Here is a 12119-nt window from a genome sequence, read left to right as displayed (position 1 = left end):
GACCTACTCTACGTAGGGAAGACTATCAGATCCATGAGGGAACGTATGTCCCTCCACAGATCGGCCATCCAACAGGCAATCACAGGAAAAAAGAAGAAAAAAACGCCCCGGACCAATCAGTGGAAAAACATTTTCTAGAGGCTCAGCACAAGCTCACTGACCTCAAACATATGGCAGTTGACCATATCCCTCCATCCATCCGCGGAGGCGACAGAAATGGCAATTGAATTCATCCAGCCCGTCAGGATTGAATGAGAGACTGCCGTTGTCGGTCTTTCTCTAGCGAACTATAACCTCATCGGCCGACACCAAGAGGAAAGGGACGACACAGTATAGAATGTGATCCCTAACAGTCCGAGAAGATTCTCCTTTCTTTCAAGAAACACTCGGACAGTAATTTACTAGCTACAACAAGGGAGTCCACTGAGACCCGGGTCCACTAGTTTTATCAGTTCCATTAGACATGAGGGGCTACATGTACACATGAACCTGCAGCCTAGATGATGGTCCAACTAGGAAGGACTGACACCTACACTGCAATAATAATTAGATTTAATTTAATTCAAATTAATCTGGAAAGAGTAGATATGTCCTTAAAAGTTGCCATTTATGTGTATATTTTTTTTGTCCATAACTAGATTTTATTTTCACCCTATGCACAGCACTGTAATTTATCCATAAGCTGCGTTCACAGCTTTCTTAATATACTTACAAGGCTAATCTTTTACAGCCTGTATCTTATTCACTAATGCTTAACCTAGCAGAGATTGCTGATTTTACACTGGACATAGGTTTATATCATAAACCCATGACACACGTTCATGTATGCTCGTATTTAATATGTTTTTGTAACTTTTTCTCCCCCAGACTGCTGCGGACTACGGCAGGGACTTGCGCACAAGAGAAGCAATAGTCAGTTACCATGACTACCATCCAGCTTGCGATTCAACAGCGCTCCAAACTAGAATAGAATAGAATTCCTTTATTCGTCTCACAATGGAGAAATTTACAATTGTTACAGCAAGGTTCAAGTACAGATAAGGGTGAAAATAGCAAATAAGATAAGAAGTCCAAACAATATAAATCTAGAATCTAAGAACATGTAGGTCTCTACAGACCATGACAGTTGTGCATTCTGATTGCAGCAGGTAGAAAAGACCTGCGGTACCTCTCCGTTAAGCATCGAGGGTGAAGCAACCTATCACTGAAAGTGCTACACAGATCCGTCAAAATTTTTTTGAGAGGGTGTGAAGCATTATCCAATAATGATGTTATCTTGCTGATCATTCTCCTCTCACCCACAATATCTACAGAATCCAAAGGCATTCCTAGGACAGAACTGGCCTTCCTTACCAGACTGTTAAGTCTCTTATTGTCGGCTGTTGAAACACTGCTGCCCCAGCAGACTACTCCGTAGAATATGGCTGATGCCACTACACAGTCAAAGAAGGTCTTCAGGAGCGCTCCCTGCACTCCAAAGGACCTCAGTCTCCTCAACAGATAAAGTCTACTCTGCCCTTTCCTATACAAAGCAGCAGAATTATCAGTCCAGTCCAATTTATTGTTCAGATGAAAACCCAGATACTTGTAAGTTCTTACGATCTCAATATCCATTCCCTGAATACTCACAGGAGTTGGGGGGGTATGCTGACGTTTCCTGAAATCAACTACCAACTCCCTAGTCTTCCTCGTATTGAGTTGAAGATGGTTCCCCTGACACCAAGTAGCAAAGTTCTGCACAAGTTCTCTGTACTCCCTATCTTCGTCATCTACAATAAGGCCCACAATAGCAGAGTCATCAGAGAACTTTTGTAGATGACAGGTTGATGAATTATATGTGAAATCTGCAGTGTAGAGGGTAAAGAGAAATGGTGCCAAAACCGTTCCTTGAGGTGCCCCTGTACTACAAATAATAGTGAATAATCAGAATGGCACTCGCTGGTCCTCACATACTGTGGGCGGTTAGTAAGGTAATCCAGGATCCAGGTGATTAGATGATGATCCACCCCAGAGTTGACCAGTTTTTCCCCCAGAAGCATGGACCCAGATGACATCACTTCCAGGGGTGAGCAACTTCTGGATATTGGAACACAGCGTCCCAGCCGGCGTCCACAGCACGAGGGAGGAGAGAGGGACACCCTGCACTGTATTTAAGGTATGTTTATGCATTTCATTCTTGCTTCACAGTTTTCACCTTGAAAAAGGAGCGAGTAAGCTCTGAAACATTGGTGTGGTTCTTTTAATACACTTCTTTGAAAATTCCCTGGAGTGCCGTGATCCTTTCCATTACCTGCAAATCTGTCCACCAAAGGCACCGGGGTACTGAGAACACCGCCGGGAGAGTGCCAGGCCGCCATCTCCAGTATATATATATATATATATATATATATATATTGTGAGGAGGCACAGGATAGGGCTTGCCTGCATTTTTAGAAATGAGTTACTCTATGGCCCAAGTTTTGTATTCTTAAATTAAAGCCCTCAGTCTGCAGAGGTTACAAACAGGAAGACATTCAGAAGCACACAGTAAGGAAGTGTTCCCTTTAGAAAGGCTTTCCTCATCCCCCTTTGGAAAGATTGACAGCATGGTCCACCAATTCAAAAGGAAAGATCAATCAAAGGTGGATTGTAGGAGAGAGGAAGTGGAAGAAGAGGTGACTGTGTGAGGTGAGGGGCACAGCTATAGTCACTGGAGGTTGGGGTGCTGTCCCCTCTCTGTGTAATCAGTGACTAGCCATTCTGTGTGCTCTGCTACAGCTGCCAGTGCTGCTCAGGACTGTAGGAGATACACTGATACATTGTATAGCAGCTTGATGAGACTTTGCTGAAATGTGAGTGGACTTTGTTAGTATAATCCTGATGCTACTGCTGCTGGTTACTGGATTTCTTGGTCTCCCTGAATAAAGTACAAGCTGTTTTCATTGTTACCCGCTCTGCTGTGTGATCCCTGAACCCCATGGTACCCAGGTCACTCGGTATCCTCACATATATATTCTTCTAATAAAGCCGGCACTCAATTGACTCTAACATACAGCTTGCTCCGGTGCCAGAATAATCGTAGTATGTATTCCATCCAACTCCCAGCAATCTGGGAAATACGGCACTCAGAGACAGACGAAATTTTCAGAAAAACTTTTAGTGATAGGTAGGGGTAACGTTTCGGGGTATCAGCCCCGTCCCCAGACCCAAATCCTACAGCAAGTGAGACCCAAGACATACCCCACACTTATACTCAACACGCCGCTGGGCTCCATAGTGAGAAAGTGCCACCCACCTGCAGACGGAAGACGCCAGCAGCACACTTCCGGACACAGAAGCACAGGATAGTTGCCAGGCAACATTCTGTTTGTGTTCCATAGTCCAGGAAGCGGCCCACTGACATCCTGCACGTCAGGCCGCCCCATAGGCTCAACATTTTTGGCCACCCCCCTTCCATATATATGTATGTATGTATATGTGCACATATATATATATATATATATATATATATATATATATATATAGATATATAGATATAGATATATATCTATATATATATATACACAAAGGGGTTTGTGAGCAGCACTCCCACTAGTCTAGTAGACCTTGCTCCGGTGCCCTCCCGGTGAGGGATGTGTGGTCCCGCAAAATAGCACAATGTAAAGGCGGCACCCGGAGACTCATACATACAAATGATACTGCAGAGTGGGGTGATCCAACGTTTTCAATGTTTACTTCCATCGTCATCAGGATCCTGATGATGATGGAAATAAACTTCGAAAATGTTTGATCACACCATTATGCAGTATCATTCGTATGTATGAGTCGCCGGGTGCCGCCTTTACACTGTACTATATATATACACACATACATATATATATATATATATATATATATATATATATATATAGGTAAATCATCCGAGGTCACTCTCAAGATAGGTATAGCTGCACGGCGGCAGACTTATAATAAATTAAACGATGGACACAAGGCTGTGTGGGTCAACGTTTCGGGCTGGTGGCCCTTTATCAAGACATGTCTTGATAAAGGGCCACCAGCCCGAAACGTTGACCCACACAGCCTTGTGTCCATCGTTTAATTTATTATAAGTCTGCCGCCGTGCAGCTATACCTATCTTGAGAGTGACCTCGGATGATTTACCTATACCTATCCCTCTGGGATTGAGGTGCACCCAAGTTGTTGCTTTATCTGCCTGAGTGCCTGGACTTCTGAAGTATATATATATATATATATATATATATATATATATATATATATATATATATATATATATACACACATATACCATAATAAAAACAAAAAAACACCAGTACTCAGTCACCAACAACATATGTAGCACCTAGTGTACACACTTGAAGGCACACACTTTTATCATTACACTTTATTGGCACTTATTGTTATAGACAGGATGCAAATAGTTAAAGTGCTCCATACACATTTTTCTGCTCCGTGCAGCATGAAGAGAGGAGAGGAGGGAGGACTCGTAACCTGAGTGCTGGGAGATGGACTCCGGAGTTTCAGGTTGTCAGCGTGGGAGCAGGGCAGGCATACTGCCTGCATGCACTGCTCGGAAGGAGGGAGGGACGGATGGGTCACTGTAGCTTCAGGCTGAGGTGCCGGCTCTGCTGCCCAGAGCTGGACAGGTACAGCGGCAGCCGAATAACAGCAGCATCGCTGCTGAGCACACTGACTGGCATAGCTGTGGGGATACAGAGAGGCTAGAGAGCTCCTCCCTGCACTGAGGAGCAGCAGCAAGCGGCCGCTCTGTAAAGGAGTGTCAGACTGACAAACTGGGTGACAGCAGGTGCCTGCCAGCTGCCGCCCATAATAGGTGCCGCCCCTAGGCCCGTGCCTCACGGGACTAGTGACAGATCCGGCCCAGCTGCACGGCGCAGACATGCGCACTGACTCCACCGACTGTAACCAAGCGGCAGGAATATATCAAATTATCTCAAAAACCTACTGTCTCTGACTCCACTTGCAGCATGCTAGTCCCGTCGCTGGGCAACAAAGATCGGTGACCAGTGTCACCACTCACCTCGAGGTCACCACTAGGTACACCAGTCAGCCGCTCCAACCACACGGACCTGCAGTTGCTATGGGTTACCTGATACAGATAGGAAAAGAGAAAATACATATTAAATACAATAAACAACATACAAGAGTATATACATATATACAAAGCACAGAAAGTAGTAATATCATCAAGGACAAAGCAATTATATCTACATATTAGAAAATAACCAACTATATGCAGAACAACCTATCCTTATAATCATACAAGGCTGTTCCAATTAAATTTTTCATTAAGACCTCCAGGTTGGATGGTCCCCAACCTGAAAATCCATTTGGATTCAAGTAGTAACAGGTGTTTAGCCCTGTTACCACCCCGTATTGACTCCGCAACATGGTCAATGATAAAATACTTTAAGGACCCTATGGGATGGTTCAACCTTTTAAAATGATGGGCCTCCGGCTGATCTACCTCTCTACCCCAAATGGACAGATTGATAGCAGAACGGTGGAGACCCATCCTCTCACGGAAGGACCTGGTGGTCTGTCCAACATAATAAATATTACAAGGGTAGACAATGATATAAACAACATGAGCCATTTTGCAACTCAGAACCTGTCTGATCTTAAAGATTTGTTCTGAGTGTGGGTGTTTAAAAGAACGACAGGATACCATGTGTTTACATGTAGCACATGTTGCACAACTATAGCATCCAGATGGTTTGAAGACAGTATTAGGAGGTCTCAAGGAACCCATGCCTGTAATGTCTGTCCTCATCAGTCTATCTTAAGTCACTACCTCTTTTAAAGGCCGCTAATGGTCTAAGGTTTTTTAACCCAGGCAGATCACCATCAGTCTTAATGATCGGCCAAAGGGCATTGGTCGCATGCCGAATAACAGGACTAGCCGTTGAAAACGTGCTCATCCAGGGTAACAGCATGGTAGCATCTTTAGTTTTAGGGACAAACAATTGGGACCTTGGCAGACCTAACACTTGTCTTTTCTGTTCCTGGAGAATATGTGGTGCATAACCTCTCTGTGTATATTTTTTAATGAGAGAATCCAGCCTCTCCTCAACTTGATCTCTATTGCTCATGATGCGGGCAATCCGCATCATTTGCGAGAGAGGAAGTCCCCGCTTTAACGCTGGCGGTTGATGGCTGGGTGCCATCAGAAAGGTATTGCGGTCCACATCCTTGAAATACACATCAGTCATGATTTGGCCTGCTTGGATGTTAACAGCCACATCTAAAAAGTGTGTGGCCCTATCACTCCATGAGTATCTGTGTATCTCATGGAGGATTCAACAGAGTTGATCCGAAGAATCAACTCCTCTAATCGTTCAGCACCTCCAGTCCTCAGGAAAAAAATGTCATCTACAGTATATAGCGTGTGTACACTAATAGATGAGGGCTAACATCGGGATGTCCTAAAAGCAACCTGTCCTCTTGGGCAAACATATATATATTTGCAAACGAGGGAGCCACGGCAGACCCCATAGCACACCCCCGTAGTTGCAAATAATATGCGCCATAAAAATAAAAAGTAATTTCTTTTTGATGTCAGATAAAGCAACCTGCAAAATAACTCATGATTAAACAACAAGGGATCCAAGTATTGATCAATGATGCAACAGCCTCCATCCCCCCACCGTGTGGTATGGAGGTATAGAGGTTGCATATGTCAAGGCAAACCATCAAAGTACCATCGGGGACCACACCAACATTATTCAACAACTGCAAGAAACTAGACGTATCTTTTAAGAAAGCTTTTTTCTTGAGCAGCAATGGCTGCAGTAAAAAATCTAGTAGTAGAGCTATAGGCTGGTATAGTGAGTCCCGAACGGCAATATACGTTCTGCCATGTGGTAGGTCCCTATTTTTATGGACCTTTGGCAGAGAATACAGAACAGGGACCTTCAGCCAATCAGAACATAATGATTTATACATTTTGGTACCAATTTGCAGGGCTACAGTCAATAGATTCTGTAACTCAAGCTGATATTGTTTGGTAGGATCATGACCAAGTTTTAAATACACGTCAACATCAGATAATTGAGAATACAGTTCAGATCTATAATCCACCGAGTCCTGGACAACGATGGCCCCGCCCTTATCAGCGGGCCTTATAACCACATTGTCATAATGACTTAATGCACTTAAAGCCATGGACTCAGCTGGAGTAAGATTCTTCCTCATCTTAGCTGGAGCAGAGGAGAATTTACTTACAGATTCATCAAGCAAGCGTCCATAGGTGCGAATAGAGGGGTTATGGGAGACAGGATCAAACCTAGATTTGGAGCGACTCAACAAGAATTTGTCTAAGGGGCCGCTGGTGTCCAACTTTGGATGCATTTGGAAATGTTCCTTCAGTCGCAAGTTGCGAAGCAATTTATGCTGGTCTAACTTCCAGTAGAAGGGGTCATGTGCATTTGTGGGGACAAAACTCAGTCCTTTATTCAAAACTTGTATCTCCAAATCGGTAAGATTCCGACTCGGCGTGGAGGATTTCGCCTTATTTCTGAGGGTTGGTGGAGTCAGTGCGCATGTCTGCGCCGTGCAGGATGTCAGTGGGCCGCTTCCTGGACTATGGAACGCAAACAGGATGTTGCCTGGCAACTATCCTGTGCGTCTGTGTCTGGAAGTGTGCTGCTGGCGTCTTCCGGCTGCAGGTGGGCGGCACTTTCTCACTATGGAGCCCGGCGGCGTGGTGAGTATAAGTGTGGGGTATATCTTGGGTCTCACTTGATGTAGGATTTGGGTCTGAGGACGGGGCTGATACCCCGAAACGTTACCCCTACCTATCACTAAAAGTTTTTCTGCACATTTCGTCTGTCTCTGAGTGCCGTTTTTCCCACATTGCTGGGAGTTGGATGGTATATATATATATATATATATATATATATGTTTCGTGTGAGCAGGGGCACTCAAAGAGACTTGTTAACTTGTTAGCAGTGAAAAATATCGTTTATTCTGACATATGTTTCGAGCAGGGTCTGCTCGTCATCAGGGACAAACATGTTATCAACATTACATACATTTATACCGGAACAACTGAAAAAACTCCACCCCCCCAAGCGTCAGGTAGCGTGCACACCTGAACAACCCTGTTCCCATCACACAAGCAACAGATGCCGCATACTTACAGAAGCATGCAAGGCAGCTGAGTAGCGATCACGTGGGTGACAGGATTCAGTGGCAGCGTCCTGTTGCTAGGGATACCAATCACCGTGTATAATACAAATACAAAAATGAACATCTATAAAAAGAATACATGAAATAGAAATAAAAACATACAGTGTGCAGAAATATCACAGTTCTTGTAAACAATTATATATATTTTAAGTAATTCTTTAGTCATTTTATTAAAGAACAAGTAACTGGATGTAATTTAAAGATACATATGGTAAACATCGACCCACATAATCATCAGACTTATATCGGTTCTTTTCTAAGTTATTTTTATATAAAACCTACAGGAAACAATGAAGGCCAAGGTATTCAATTAATCCCTTAGGGGCTATAGTATCCAATCTATGCGTCCATTTGCTTTCAAGCTGTAATAGCATCCTGCTACGGTTACCACCCCTCCTGGGCACAGGTACATGATCAATTCATTTAGCTCTTATACTAGACACAGAATGACCTTTCAACATACAGTGTCTTGCTACAGGTTGATCGCTGCTGCGATTGTTTTCCACTGTTTGCCAATACAAGCTTTAAAAGACCTACGAGTGCCAGCCTTTCATTTCTTCTTCTACACTGTCTACCGAGACAGGCACCGGGGCAGCTGACGCCATAGAGCGAGTGCCGGACCGAACTACCAATATATATATATATATATATATGCCACCCTGCTTCCCCCATCCCTACCTGAATCCTCCACCACCCTACATCCTATGCCACTCTGCATCTCCCCTCTGTCACCCCACATCCTATGCCACCCTGCATCCCCCCTCTTTGTCTCCTCTGCCACCATGCAGCCTATGCCACTCTGCATCTCCCCTCCTTGAATCCTCCACCACTTTGCAACTCCCCTCCCTGCATCCTCTGCCGCTCTGCGTCCCCCCTCCTACCCTGCATCTTGTGCCACCATGCACCCCTCACATTCTGTGTCCTGTGGCACCCTGTGCACGTTCTCTCTCCCTTCATCCTTGGCCACCCTGCATCTCCCCTCCAGTATTCTACGCCACCCTGCGCCCCCCCCCTCCCTCCCTGCATCCTCTTCCTCCCTGCCACTCTACTCTCAACCCTCATCACCCCCTTCTCACCCTTCATCACCAACGCTTCTCAACCTGCACCAACCCCCTCTCACCCTGTGTCTTCTCATTCCGTTGCATAATGTGAAGTTTAGCTCATACTGTTTGGCATAATGGGTGCAGCATAATGTTATTTTTTAACACATTCTGTGCACTCGGAGAGCCACTAGTCATGCCCCACAGTGGCGAAAATGGGGCCTCGTTGAAATAGACCATGCCCCCACGTCGCTTGGCCACGCCCCCAAAAATCGGGCACGCCTCTGCCGCGCAACAGGTCCATCTTTGGTTACGGACGATGTTTGGTGGTGTGTGTATATGGATTTTGGAGAGACACCCCCCCCCCCCTCCATTAGGACAGCTTCAAGCTATTTCCCGGGCTGGTTTTAATACCCAATCCGCCCCTGCCCCTGTACTTACCCCTTATGGCATATCCTGTCAAGTAAAAGCACTATTGGTTTATTCAACCCTCACAGTATCCAACCTGCTCAGTATCCCACACTGTGGACCTTATTCTGGTTGACTCACAAGCCTTGAGAGTCCACCAAAGGCCATCAGCCACCCAACCAACCACCCACCCTCCACCCCCCCACCCCCCCGCCTTCACATGCCGTAATCCCCCGCACAGCTGCGAATGTATGATTTGCATAATCAACCATTCGCAGCCGGGTAGAAATCATTCAATGGTCAGCGACCATCAAATTAATTCGCCAGTGCTCGCAGATCAGAGACACCTCTATGGTGTCTCTGATCTGTGAATGCCCTGTGTGGGAAGCAGGCGAGCAGCTGACATCCGCTGACATCAGCTGCCCACCCCCTGCACCCACGTCACCGGGACTATTTCCATGAGAATGCCCAGCATTTTCATGGGAACACTCATGAAATGCTGGGCGTTCCCATGGGTTGCGCCCACCACTGCCCCATACCCCATGCCCCCACTGCTAGGTGTGAGAGGGATGGTGAACATGTAGTTTGCCTTGCCCGATCGCACCCTGCATTTGCACATGCACAGAAATGCACAGACGCAAAACATTGGGGGACCGAATCAACTAGTATAACCCCTGTATCCAGAGTTCTCATATACTTATTCGAATTAACAGATAAAAAACTCAAAAACTACTTGGATTCTTAGGGCCAAAAGAAGTCCTTGGTTGTAATGAAATGTACTGTATCTGATGGTGGATTTAATGATATCAGCGGTCCATTCCAGGAAGCAGCATATCATCTAAGGCAGGCATTTCCAACCTGCGGCCCTCCAGATGTTGTGAAACTACACATCCCAGCATGCCTTGCCATAGTATTGCTATTAGGGAATGCTAAAACTATTGCAAGGCATGCTGGTATGTGTAGTTTCACAACACCTGGAGGGCCGCAGGTTGGACATACCTGATCTAAGGCTTGTCTACCCTCCCGCATTCAGCGGGAGGCTCCCATCTTTTACAGTAACCTCCTGCTGCCCTGCAAATCCCCTCAGTCCTCCCGGTTTCTGGGCACCTCTGCCTTAAAATTCGGGACTGCACATGTGTGCATCTGGAAGTGGTGTGGGCCTGCAGGGAAGAGTTTACAGCGGCCACAGTGGGGTTGTGGGTAGTGGTGGCTGAGGTGAAGTCACATCAGAGCAGCCAGGAGGAGTACCAGCAGCCGAGTCTCTGCTTCAGTGAAGCTGGCCCCACCCACCATACAGGCCAGCCTGCTCCTCCTGCTCCTTGTCTCTGCCTGCAGTGACCTGTCTCCTCGTCACCACACTGCCAGGTGAGTGTTGTGGGACTGTGTAATGGCAGTGGGGGATGTATGTATGTACTACTGAGGGGAGTGGGGCTGTTTATAATGGGAGTGGGGGCTGTATGTACTGCTGGGGGGAGTAGGGGCTGTATATAATAGGAGTGGGGGCTGTATGTACTGCTGGGGGGAGTAGGGGCTGTATATAATAGGATAGGGGGCTCTATGTACTACTGGAAGGAGTGGCGGCTGCATGTACTACTGGGGGGAGTGGGGGCTGTGTACAATGGGAGTGGGGCTCTGTGTACAGGGGGTTTGGAGACTCTATATAATAAGATTGTGGGCTGTATGTACTACTGGGAGGAGTAGGGGCTGTATATAATAGGAGTGGGGGCTGTATGTACTACTGGGAGGAGTAGAGGTTGTGTATAATAGGAGTGGGGGTTGTATGTATTACATGGGGAGTGGGGGCTGTAGGTTCTTCTTGATGGGAGTGAGGGCTGTGTGTACTGGAGGTGTGGGGGCTGTATATAATAGGAGTGGGGCTGTATGTACTACTGAGGGGAGTGGGGGCTGTATAATGGCAGTGGGGGCTGTATGTACCAATGGGGGGAGTAGGGGCTGTGTGTACAGGGGGTGCAGGGGCTGTATATAATAGGAGTGGGAGCTATATGTACTACTGGGGGTAAGTGGGGGCTGTATTTACTACTGGGAGTGAGTGGGGGCTGTATTTAATGGGGAGTGGTGGCTGTGTGTACTGGGGTCTGTGCATAATAGGAGTGGGAGCTGTTTATAATGAATGGGGGAGTAGGGGCAGTGTATAATGGGGAGTGGGGGTATGTTTAGTGGGGATTGTGGATAATGGGAGTGGGGGTTGTGTATAATGTAATGCAGGTGCGTGTACCTTCTTTACTATAGGGGGTGTGTTATCTAATGTTGGGGTGCAGTGGTGTAACTATGGTGGGTGCAGGGGTTGTAATGGCTATGGGGCCCTGATGTTTGAGGAGCCCCAAGGCCAAGCAGGCAATCCCCTGCACCCTTTTTCATTTTTTTTAATCTAGTGATGCAGGCAGCAGCACCATAGTCTCATGCTCCCCTGCTAGTGGCACGCCCTGCTAACAGTGCCACCGC

The sequence above is a fragment of the Crinia signifera genome, chromosome 2 (genome assembly GCF_055691185.1).
Source record: "Crinia signifera chromosome 2, ASM5569118v1, whole genome shotgun sequence".
NCBI lineage: Eukaryota > Metazoa > Chordata > Amphibia > Anura > Myobatrachidae > Crinia > Crinia signifera.
The sequence above is the reverse complement of the archived record's forward strand: the minus strand, read 5'-3'. Positions refer to the sequence as shown.